At 31.7% G+C, this 13,496-nt stretch overlaps 1 long non-coding RNA gene across 1 annotated transcript; it reads right to left on the bottom strand.

Moving 5' to 3' along the window:
- Positions 1-5,982: 5,982 nt before the first annotated feature.
- Positions 5,983-7,412, bottom strand: LOC145319883 (uncharacterized). The gene is made up of 3 exons (XR_013880051.1): positions 7,346-7,412; positions 6,490-6,678; positions 5,983-6,069 (listed from the first exon to the last, which is right to left on the bottom strand). It is a non-coding gene; the product is annotated as an uncharacterized LOC145319883 (long non-coding RNA).
- Between the last annotated feature and the right edge of the window lie 6,084 nt (positions 7,413-13,496).

The following is a 13,496-nucleotide window of genomic DNA, read 5'->3' as shown; positions in this document are numbered from 1 at the left end:
ACTACTAATAATACTTTGTACAAGTATCATGGGTCCAAGAATACAACCCTGTAGCACACCAATGTGCGACCATCATGCAAAAAGGCAGATAGACAGAAAATCTTTTTGGAGAACACTGTGTTATATACAAATGACTAGGAAGCACTTTTAAGAAGTGACAACTATTTTTTTAAAAAAGACATAAAAAGATCATCTCCGATTCTATTTTTCAAATAATCTACCCAAGGTTGCTAGTTTTATGGTTAAGTCCTGTGCGGTTAACATTGGAGTTATCTTTTACATCTATTCTACTTCCTTCATTCTTAACCTTGTCAGAAACAATAGATTTTAGGTAATAACTACAATCAATAAATTTGAAGCTTTTTATTGTGCCTATAAAAAATGACATTATACTGGCCTACCAATGGTTAATTAAAATGTATACTTGCCTGCCATTGTTATTTAAGTCTGTTTATTGGCCTATCAATAGTCATTTGTATTGTATGACGTAATTTTTTATAGGCACCATAAAGAGCTAAATTCATCTCAAAGATGATTGAACAAATAGATATTTTTAAGGCCAAGATCAAATAATTTTTTCTCATATAACTTGCACAAGTTTTATGAGAAATAATTATTGATCTTGGCCTTTATTAAAGAGATATATTTACAATATTCTGATATAGATTCAATTGAAAAAATTTTTTAAAATATTTTATTAATACTTTGCTACTTAAAAATGTTGTCATCCTAGCTTGTTTAATTCAACTTTTCTAATTCAAATCTACTATTCCTTTTTCTCCTCCTCTTTCTTTGGTATATTATTCTTCTGATTAGAAAACAGATCATGGGTTTCTTTAGCTGTTACATCTATAAGAGTTGATGTGTCACCCAGTTTGTCCATTTCTTAGTAAGTAATAGGTTCTCTTGCTGTCTGTCTGTCTGTATGTATGTCAGGTAAGATCTCAAAACTACTGGACCTCAAATTTATAAAAGTTAGATGTTAGTTTGATAAAGTAGTCTTGGGTTATGCAGTTTACTAAATTCCATTTTAAATGCAATCTTGCAACTACCCCTTTATCCCCTTTTTACAGGCACTAAAAAGAGCTTCTGAAAGTTTGGAATCGATAGAACAATTCAAACGTTCTAAACTACCCTAAACATTCAGACAGATCGACACACATAGAAAGTTAAAGAGCAGCTTTGCTACCTAATATTTGACAATTTCAAGGTGATTTACCCTTTAGATTATTATTATGGATTCTTGTTTTGTTGACTATATTCTTTTCTTTAACTGCCATGTCTTCAGCATTAACACAACTTGGTTCAGTAGAATTTCTCTCACCATCCTCAGTTTTATCTGTATGTATAATATAGATAGACACACTAACCCAGAGAGAGAGTGAGGGGGCAATGGGCTGTTTATTACAATGGTCCCCAAAGTTTTATAATAATGTTTTCTTATTTGTTGGCTCAACAACTTTAGGGAATTTTAATTAGTTAATTTATTAAGTTGAGTGTGCAAACAACTAATCTTAATATACAGAAGGGGTGATTTTGTGTATCATCATTGGGGATGTACATCAATTTAATGGCCATTTTCTTATCCCTTTAGATCCCTGCACCAACCATTGACTGTTGCGTAACACTATATATATGATAGCTCATTATCGGGCAGGTAATAGGTTTGAATCTGGGTTCAACACCAAGTCATACGTTTGTAGTTCCTTTATTTAGATGCTATATCAGATTTACGGCATTGACAATATCAATGGTTTTTAGTATGTCTTCCCTTTGGTTTGATCTATAAAAGTATAAATAACATAATGTATAGACAGACAGACAAACAGACAAAGTGTATTACAGAGTAGCTTTGCTTTTTAAAGATTTCTAGTATGTCTTACTTTGGTTTTATATATAAAAATATAAATAGCATAACGGACAGACAGACAGACAAACAGACAAAGTGTATTATAGAGAAGCTTCGCTTCTTGAAGGTTTCTAGTTTGTCTTTCCTTTGGTTTGATATATAAAAGTACTAGCGGCTTCGCCCCTAGCCTCTAGGGGCTGTGCCCCTAAGAGGTTTGATTAAACCAATTTTTTATTATTTTAGATTTGAAAGAAAAATTTTTTCAAAAAATTTCTTTGGGGGGGGGAATTTTTTTTGTTTTTTTTTTGGGGGGGGGGTAGGTATTCGACCCTACTATTTTAATTTTAGTTTTAAAAAGAAATTTTTTTTGTTGTTGGGGGGGGTATTTTCATTTTTGGGGGGGTTGGGGATTCAGAAAGACGAATTGGACGGATAGACAAATTGTAATATAGAGTAGCTTCGCTTCATAAAGATTTCAAGTATGTCTTCCCTTTATATTGACATATAAAAGTATAAAAAACATTACAAACAGACAGAAAGACGAACAGACAAAGTGTATTATAGAGTAGCTTCGCATCTTAAAGATTTCTAGAATATATAAAAGTACAGACAAAATGTACTATATTGTAGCTTCGCTTAAACATACAGACAGAGAGACTAACAGACAAAGTGTATTATAGAGTAGCCTCGCTTCTCAAAGATTTTTAGTCTTCCCTTTGGTTTGATCTATAAAAGTAGAAATAACATTACAAACAGACAGACAGACAGACAAACAGACAAAGTGTATTACAGAGTAGCTTCGCTTCTTAAAGGTTTTTAATGTGTCTTACTTTGGTTTGATATATAAAAGTATAAATAGCATTACAAACGGAAAGAAAGACTAACAGACAAAGTGTATTATAGAGTAGCTTCGCTTCTTAAAGATTTCTAGTATGTCTTTCCTTTGGACTGATCTATAAAAGTATTAATAACATTATGGACAGAAAGACAAACAGACAAAGTGTATTATATAGTAGCTTCGCTTCTTAAAGGTTGCTAGTATGTCTTTCCTTTGGTTTAATATATAAAAGTATAAATACCATTACAGACAGACAGAAAGTCGAACATACAAATTGTATTATATGGTTGCCTCGCTTCTAAAAGGACAAAAAGACGAACAGACAAAGTGTATTATATAGTAGCCTCGCTCTCAAAGATTTTTAGTATGTCTTCCCTTTGGACTGATCTATAAAAGTATGAATAGAATTACAAACAGACAGAAAGACTAACATACAAAGTGTATTATAGAGTAGCTTCGCTTCTCAAAGATTTTTAGTTAGTCTGCCCTTTGGTTTGATCTATAAAAGTATAAATAACATTGAAAACAGACAGAAAGACGAACAGACAAAGTGTATTATAGAGTAGCTTCGCTTCTTAAAGGTTGCTAGTATGTCTTTCCTTAGTTTGATCTATACAAGTATAAATAGCATTACAAACAGACAGAAAGACGAACATACAAAATGTATTATAGAGTAGCCTCGCTTCTCAAAGATTTTTAGTATGTCTTCTCTTTATATTGATCTATAAAAGTATGAATAGAATTACAAACAGACAGAAAGACTAACATACAAATTGTATTATATAGTTGCCTCGCTTCTAAAAGGACAAAAAGACGAACAGACAAAGTGTATTATAGAGTAGCTTCGCTTCATAATGATTTCAAGTATGTCTTCCCTTTATATTGATCTATAAAAGTATAGAAAGCATTACTGTAAGAATGAGAAAAGTCCAGACAAAGTGTATTATATAGTAACTTCGCTTCTTTAAGGTTTCAAGCGTGTCTTTCCTTTGGTTTGATCTATAAAAGAATAAATGCTGGATCCTTTTTTATGGGATGATCGCAGAAATTTCAATAAATCCTCATCACTTGATGATAAAATACTTTTGTAAAGTGAAGCTTTTCTATTATTATTATATATAGTAGGTCTGTATGTCTATTTAAGTCAGATCATATTGTATATTTAGGCATGTTAAAATTGTCCCATCAATTTAAAATTATTGTTCCTGTAACAGATAGGTACGATTTAGCAAGAGCAGCAACTTTATAATCATCACCAGTAAACTCCAATTATGTCCAAGTCCATTCAAAACATGATGCTTTTTTACTTACAGGACAACACATTTTACAAATTAAAATTAATTTAATTAATTAATCTACAAAAATTCTTTAACAGTATCTTGCAAAATTATATAGATCCATAATCTCTATATATATTAGTTATGGTAACTAGGGGTGTATATCAATTTATCATCCATTGTCTAATCCATGGGTTCAAAAGTGCTCATTTTGTTGTTGGTATTTTCAAGTATTTTATTCCTGCTATTATCTTCTTTTTTCTTTTCTTTCACAACTTTTGTAGGAGCCAGTATCTACAAAATACATTTTGTACTCCATTTATAAGCATGTTTCAATTGTCTTATTGGTATTTTCCCTTCATTATTTTTAAATGAAATTTAAAATAGTAGGTGGTTTTTTATCTGTGGTTCCCTAACCCAAAGATACAGATAAACCTAACCTAACTCCCTTGCCTCAATTTTCAATTTATTTCAATAAAAGGGGACGGGAATGGAGATCAGTAATTAAAGAGGATGTTTTGTGTGACAGCACCATCCAATCAATCTCAAATGTTACACAAGGATTTCTATAAAATCTTATGAATAGATTAAGAATTATAATTTTAACATTTTAAATACAATGTCTATTTTAAAATTCCAGATAATTCCTTCGATTGTTGAAATGGTGGGTCCAAAGAAAATTACAGAATAAGCTTACTTGTTGCTTATATGTAATTAAACTCAAGCATTATTTTAAGAGATGCTATGCTTATTCTGAATGGATTCACCAAACTCAAAATTCTTGAGAAATAAAAAAAAATGAAGTAAAAATATTTTTCCTTGTTTAGGTTGAGTTCAGCTGTTGAGAAATCACACTCTCTAATCAATTTTGTGCAATAAACAAGTCATAGAAGCGAGAGGGAGATGACATTGGAGTGTAAATTATATAGGTACCCAAGGTTTTTATTACCAGAGGAGAGGTCATTAGCATATCATCAAAATAGTTTCTTCCTAGGACATATGAGAAGCTACCCTGTAAAAAAGATCCACGCCGGTTCAGCGATTTGTGAGATACTTTGGTACAAACAAACATACAAACAACCTGTTACTTTATTACAAGGATATTGTATAAATTCCTGTTCTTTGCGCGAAGTATCATCATACGAGTTCTCTCCCTCAAAGCTCTCAGTTCCAATTCTTTTTGTGTCAACTGGGCCTCCTACATTTCCAGATAATAGTCATAACAAGACAGACAGACAGATGGACAGACGGACATTTTAAACTTTGTAGGAAAATTATGTAAATCTTAGTGACTAGTAAAAAATGACGACATACAATACAAATGTCCAATGATAGGTCAGTATACATTTTGTCATTGGTCAATTTACAATGTATACTGGCCTATCATTGGTCATTTGTATAGTATGACGTCATTTTTATTATGCATTAAGATTAACATATTTTTTCTCTATAATTTGAATTTTCCGCGATGCTGTGAGTATTGGTTTAAAAAATATGACGTAACAAAAAAAATTAGCCAATGAGAGTCCACTACGCATGCCGCCATTGGTCAATAACGGCCTCTCATTGGCTAATTTTTTTTGTTACGTCATATTTTTTAAACCAATACTCACAGCATCATTTTCCGCCTGTCCATCTGGAATTTGAAGCATATAGTGATTTTTGTTTGTATTTATTTACATTTAATTCAATCCCAAAATGTGCAGAGCTTAATCATATGAATTTATAGCTTACTTATTATACCCTTTTGTGCCAAAAAAATTTACACTTTCTGAGCAATAATATGAACGAATTGTTCTTACACTGTGTCCCCAGGGAGGGCTGGGAAATAGGGCTATTTATTACACAAGTCCCCAAAGTGTAATGATATCTTTTTCTCTTTCGATAGCTTAACAACCTTTGGAACTTTTATTAAATTTTGATCGGTTGGCTCATTAAATTGAGTGTTTTAACGTTTCAACCACTAATTGTATTCTACATAAGAGGTAATTTTGTGTACCATCATTGGATATTTACATTTATATTTTTATATTTATTATCTTTTCCTTTTGTTCACTTTTCTCCTTGAGAATATTCAACTTTTCTTCACGTGACATCATTTTTTCCTAGAAGTATTGATATTAAGTTTTGAATGGCTTTAATTCTTTAAGTACATGTTCTCTCATTCGTTAGTTTGAAAAATGCTTTTATAAGATCCTTAATAGATCATCAAGTGTTTTTTTTTATCATTGATTTTGATTTAAAGAAGAGGTAATTTGAAATCCTAATTTGAGGTGTATATTGCCTCTAGCTAAATTGCTTTTTCAGTATGGCTTTGAAACCGATAAATATCCGCTGGATTTGAACTGGTTCTCAGCAATACTTAAAAATCATGCACAGCACCGTATTACAGATAATTTCCACAAATATTAAAATAAAAATCATGAAATATTAACTAGTTTTAATCTCATATCTACGGAAAGCTGTCTATAATGCAATTCGATAAATAATTCTTATGAATGTTAAAATTGCTTTCATTGATTTACCTGAATTGATTTATTCTTTTCCTTAAGAGCTGTGTACTCGGGTAGAGTAGCTGCTGGCTTACCAACTTTACCATGATTAACATTCTCTTTATTACTATCTTTATTATTTTCTGTTCTTTTCATATTTTCTGTGTTGTTATTAGCTACATTTTCTATCTTCTTGATGTCTTTTATATTCTTGTTTGAATCCTTATTTCAAAGTTATTTTTAAGCAAGTTTCCAATGAACATTAGTTGGATATAGTCCCTTTCGTGACATCGCACCTTAAGGGGCGATTCTTCGTATTTTTTATAGTAGGTTTTCTCCTATTTTTAGCCCCTGCGGGGGGCTCTAACCCTGCGGGGCCAATTACCTAACCCTGTGGGGCAATCACCTAACCCAATATAACCTAATCTAACCTAAAATAAACTATAAAAAGCCATTTTAAAACTACGACAAATCGCCCCTTAAGGTGCGATTTAACGAAAGGGACTATTCCCCATTAGTTTAGTTTGTACCAGCCAATCACAATTTGATAAAAGTCCTTAAAGTGTTTAAGACAATAAATAATAGAACGTTCTTTATAAAACTTTGGGTACTAATACTATTTACAGTCCAAGGTCTCCTCCCTCCCTGAACAAAACCCAAATATGTCCTTTATACTTCCAAAGTTTTTAAACTCTAATTCCAAGAGAGAGAAATGACGTCCAAGCTTTTTATTTATTTGAATGGGGTGATTAAAATCTGGAAATTGTGGGGGAGGGGATAATTCACCTTGGGAAGGGGGATAGGGGCATTTAATCCCCCTTATAATATAAATTTATCTATTAAAATAAAACAGAATAATTTCAAATTGATAAATTTAAAACAACTTTGCCTTTAGAATTTCATTTTTAATGTTTGACTTTTTATTTTCTTCTTCAGTATTTCGTTTTTTCTTGCGATTTTCTAAGATATTATTGTTAATATGGAATATAATCAATAGTCTTCTGATTTTATTTGTAAAGAGCATTTTCTGTCCGTTCGGTCATACTGTATAAGTAAAAATAGTTTTTTAAGGTTTTGTAATTTTAAATGTTTTTTTTAATAGGACAAAAGTATTGATTAATATAACCCACTTGCAATTGACAGAAATTAATAATTTATATCTTAATTTCGTCATTAGGTTGGGACATTTTGTATAAAAATAATACATGGCAATTTTCAACAAATTATGCCTTAAAAACCGGTTTTTCAATAGTACCTATTTTTAAAAAAATGTTATGGAAATCGTTAGAATTGTCATAAACTCTAGTTTTTGGGTGTTTATGAAATATTCCTCTCCTACGTATAGTTTAGTAGCTACGTGGTAAAATGTCCCAACATACTTAAAACTTTTCAACCTTTCTCACATTTTCCAACGTAGCTTCTATACTACATATAACATGAATAAGATACATATATTTCCAAAAACTAAAGTTTATGACAATTCTAACGGTATGCGTAACATTTTTCTACTATTAACACAAGCCGCGCAATTTGATTTCTAAGAATGGGAGGAAAAACTGCTTAAAAATATTGATGTCATACAATACAAATAACCAATGATAGGCAGTATACATTTAAATTGACCAGTGGTAGGCCAGTATGTTGTCATTTTCTTAGACACTGTCATCAGTTTCGAGAAGGGATTTCAGGGAAATAATAAACAATAATTTCCTGAAGATGGTTGCTGAGAATTATTTTGATGTTGGAACAGCCTGGCCCTGTCTTGCAGAGAATCACAACTTGTTTCAACTGGACATCACACAAAATTATTTCATAATTCCCATAATCATAAACAAAATCACCCCTTTCGTAGATGAAAATAATTGGTTAAAAAGTTTGAAAAGAGGGGGGCTACGGTTATATAACTGTATATTCATGGGGGTTCGATGGGGTCTCTAAATATCAGTCAATATCTTTGGAAATATTGACACAGCCAAGTCGCTTCAAAAGAGCAGAGAACAATTTGATAGCAGACATAAAAGGTCTCCACCAATAGGCCTAGGTAGTTTTTTTTGGTGATATATGCATACACTGATGCATATATTAGATTGGAATTAATTAATCAAAGTCCATTACCAGTGATTACAGATTTTAAGCCAATGAATATGTAATTTTTGGGAACCAGCTAAAAAGGTTGATTTTAGCCAAGGAATAGGTAATTTTTGGATGCCAGTTTGATTTTATACAGTTTAAATTCTCCTTCCTTACTGGATTTACAGAGAGAGAGAGCCGACAATGAGCTGTTTATCACAACTGCCCCCAAAGTTTTAAAATAAAGTTTTCTAATTCGTTGGCTTAAAAATTTTGGGGACTTGAATTTTGATTGCTTGGTTTGTTATGATGTGTATTCCTAATTGTAATCTACAAAAAGGGCAATTTTTTTGTGCCATCATTAGGGATGTACATTAATTTATCGGCCATTGTCTTATTCCTTTAGATCCATAAGATTTTCTGCTTAAAAATTATAAATTAAAAATAATTTTTAGGTTCCTTTGTTCTTGATATCCTTCTCTATCTGTTCTCTTTGCCTAGTTATCACAGGTTCTTCTGAAGTTTATAGTTTAACTTTATATAGAACTCCCCCCCCGGCCCCCCCCTCCCGAGGTCTCTAGAGGCACTTGAGGTGGAGAAAAGGGGGGGGAGTAGGGTTTGACTTCGACCCTCCCTTTTTTAGTTTTAAAAATAAAAAGTACTTTTACAGGGAAGGAGGATAAAATATAATTTTTGCTTATAAATAAGATAACACAGTTATAAAACTTTGGGTAATAGTGTACAATGTCCCCTCCCTCCCTAGAAAACGGTTTTATAATCCAGGGATAGGGCAGTTCACGTAAAGAGGTAAGGTAAGAGTAGAGGGTGTCCCATAGAGTAGAAGTTAGCGCACTACGCTCTGGTTGGGAAAATCCGAGTTCAAGTCCCCTCAAAGATATTGCACTTGGATGACAAATGCTGTTGCAATTTGTCAGAATATAATCACGCAACCTTCCCTGTGATGCCCTTAGGTTGTAAGGAGGGAGATTTGTAGGAAGGTAGAATCCTGACTATCAAGCAACTGTAATCGTGCTTTCCCTCTTCCATGCTCCTCATTCATATGAGAGTGCCATTAATTAGGGTGGCTTAATATGGAACACCTGCCAAAACTCTAGGCCATGGTGGTGTAATAATTGAGTAGCTTCCACGAGAATTGCGGGTCAGCTTGTAATGTAACATAGAATCTAGGATTGGTCAAAGGATTCTCACCTCCAATCTTCTTGTTCATCTGAATCCTAACTTTAGAGAATTAAGGCTACATACATACATACATACAGCTAAGAGTAAAAATAAAATATTTTCATTTATTTCTAGTTAAATTTCCTTGAGTAAGGTTAGATATTCTTTCCATTAGCGATGCCTTCTTCTCCTAAAAAAGTAAAATCTAAAAAATCAATATTGCATAAAAGAATTGCACTCTAAAAAATATCCTAAAACCATCCCAAGAACTACACAAAGCTCCGAGATGGAGAACACAATTGTGGGATTGATTAAAGAGAAGCTTTACTCCTCTCTATTATAAACAGACAGCTAAATAAGAATAAGGGTTAAAGGGGTAGCTGTCATGATATTGCAAGCTGCGGCTTGCGAATAACTATGTGCAAAGCCAAGGCTTTTTGGTTGATAATTGAATCTTGCATAGCTAGGTTCGCCCCTGTAGCTGTAGGCTCGAGTCCCTTGGTGTGGACGCCACAGTTACTTTATAAATCCAACCCAGGATAAATATATATTTGAAGTATCAGTTATAATATTAATGCTTGCTTGCATTTTATATATAAACTAGAGTTGGCTTGATATAACTATCTCCCTATTGGCTAGTTTTCTATATGCATATCTATTTCTCAATAAATCTATTTTCCTCACCCGGCATTACTATCTAAAAGAAAGTAAATATTTCATAATTTAAATGATTGTATAAAGATTTTTTAAATTATATTTTTTTCTTTACATTACCATCACTAAAGGGTTAATATGATTACGATTTTAGTTTAGTATTTGAACACACAACTTGTCGCCACAATCGAATTCTTTTAAAACAGAGTTTTCTTAAATTTATTATATTATAAATCTAAATTTTCTTTTTTATGATTAGAAATTAAATACTTCAATATAATGATAATAGCAACATTAATAAAAGTCCGCTAAGTTGTTAAGCAAACGAAAAAGGAAACATTTTTATAAAACTTTGAAGACCAGTGAAATTACCTTTTTATCCGAATGTGGAGAGACAACTTGGCGTAGTGTTGGTGACATAGGTCTGAGGTAGTATCCATATTTTAGACAGAGTTTCCAATGTTTGTAAGGGATAAGGCAATTCAAAGGAGTATTAATTGATTTTTCCTAAATACCCAATAGAATGGCCCAAAAAAAACATGAAGTTGTTACCGGCACAAATGTAGACCTTTTAGTAAAAACTAGACCTCTCTACAATGAAAATTGATCTCGAAATTTCAATCTTAAGCTTTTTATCAAAAAACGGAATATTTTGATGATTTTAACAAGAAATAATTAAAGAACTGCCAACCTAAAATAATGTAACAAGAGTTTAAATATGAAGCAATTATAAAAAGTAGGCAGAACCGCCATTCCTGCCGAATAATTCCGAAAAACGTCTAAAAACATTGTTTTATTTAAATTGATAATTTGTGTAAGAAATTGAACTAAAACAGTAGCTATTAGTCTTATGAGAAGAGAAATTATGAAAAACTCTAAAAAAAAATACATGTTAAAGACATAAAATAGGAAAAAGTGTTTTTAATAAATTTCGTGGCTCAACAGACATTGTCGCCAATAAAGAGACAATTTATTTGAATAAAAAATTAAATGAAGGTAAAAAAACATGTAACATATAACGTATTCTCATATTCAACTTTTAAAAAAAGCATACTAATAAAAAAATTAATATTGCAAAAAATAATTTGATTGTTTTTTATTAAACCAGGAATAAAGAGTATGGCTTATCTTTAATTATTTTTTTTTTACATGATTTTGCAGTATGAATTAGCTTTCCCAAATTATTTTAATTGTACATAAATAAATTTTTATACTTTCTTTCTTCATATGTTTATTCCTGGTGATTTTAATATTTTATTTCAATGTTTGTAAACAAACAGACAGAAAATTTAATGTTTTGCTTTATATCTGGTGTAAGGTTATATTAATTTGGGAAGAAAGAATGAAAATAAAAATGCATTTGACGAGATAGCGATAGATTTTTTCTTAAAATCAATTATAGGGCTAAAATCGACAAACAATACATAACCTATTTTTACATTGCGCACATTGAAAAGCGATTTAGACCTTCATTTGGGCCACACTAATACCCAATGATGATATATAATTATGTTACGTCTTTTGCATATAGACAAAACAATACTGTTCAAAAACCTTGAACATTGCAGGTTTGAAGTAACCAATTAAGATTTAGTATCAAAATAGTGTTATGCCTAAAAAGTTTAAGGGTAAGACAATACATGATTAATTGATGTACATTCCCAATGCAATGATGATATATAATATTGCTTAATATACAGGTAAAAAAAAATACGGGTTGAAAAGTTTGAAAGTTATTGGACTGTCAATTTCACTGGTATCCAAAGTATTATAACTGCGTTGGCTTGAAGATTTGGGGTACTCTTATTGAATATTAATAGGTATGAGTTAAACATTTCAACCATTAATACAACAGAAGGGGAAATTTATATATCATCATAGGGGATAAACATCGAAAACAGTAAAAGTGTCTGGCTATGACGTCAGAAAAATTTACAATTAACCAATGAGAGGCCGCTATATATTTTACCATTGTGAATACTGGCTTCTCATTGGTTAATTGTTAATTTTTTCTGACGTCATAGTCAGACACTTTTATTGTTTTCATAAACATCAATTTAGCGTCCATTGTCTTATCCTTTAAGATCCCTGCTAAAGCTGCAGGTTGGATGACCCCTCTGGCATGGTTAACTCTGGGTAAAATGGAGATTCCTGAGATTTTGTTTGGCAGGAGTGGCCTCTCTGCTCTTGCTACCTGCAATATCAATTATTCCAGTATGGCTTTAAAACCGATTAATAGTCACAGGATAAGAACCGGTTCTAAGCCACACTGAAATATCATGTATTGTATTGTTTTACATCATGGTTTCCAGTAATATAATAATGTAATTCATAATATTAAAAGCAGTTTTGTTACCCAGTGCCTTTGGCATCTTGGGGCTAATAAAACTGGTTTTAATCTTAAAATTGTACATTATTATAATACACTGTGATAAATAATTATTAAAGGATGACAACATCCATAAAAGTGAAACTCAAAAATCAAACGTGAGAACAAATGCACATTAACACTTGTAAAGTGTTAGAACTTAAAAAAACAGAATATTCATCTAAATTAAATTGCATGTAAAAATGTTGCAAAATTGTATTAATACAGGTTACTGTTTATGGACATACTTACATTTTCACAAACAACTTGATTATAAAAAATCACTGCTGAAAACAATGTACCTTGTTGTAATAGGAATCATTGTTCCAAAATCCAGATGTTTTAAGAATGGACATACGGACATTCTTGTAACGATTATAGATTTACAACGCTTTCAATTACAGACAGTCGGACATTTTCAATTTTGAAAAAAAACGAAGTAGCGGGTTTCATCATATTGTCACAGTAGCTTTTGGTTATTTCAGGTTAGGTAAATGTTCATGATTGCCCTGCAGGGTTAGAGCCACCCACAGAGGCCAGAAATAGGAGAAAGGCTACTGTGAAAATACAACGAAACCCGCTACTTCGTTTTCTTTCCATGATTCGTGAAAACTTACTTTGAAATATTTGAATTAGCTTCGATGTTTCAGATATTTCTTCTTGCACCTTTACATTCAAAACAAATTTTTGAATATTTTTTTAATAAATACTAGCGGATACGCCTCCTAGATTCCTTTAACGGCACACGAAGAGGGGAGAGTTGAATTGG

This window comes from Acartia tonsa, chromosome 5, assembly GCF_053477335.1.
Source record: "Acartia tonsa isolate MP-2025a chromosome 5, ASM5347733v1, whole genome shotgun sequence".
Lineage (NCBI taxonomy): Eukaryota > Metazoa > Arthropoda > Copepoda > Calanoida > Acartiidae > Acartia > Acartia tonsa.
This window is presented reverse-complemented; position numbering and strand designations above follow the sequence as displayed.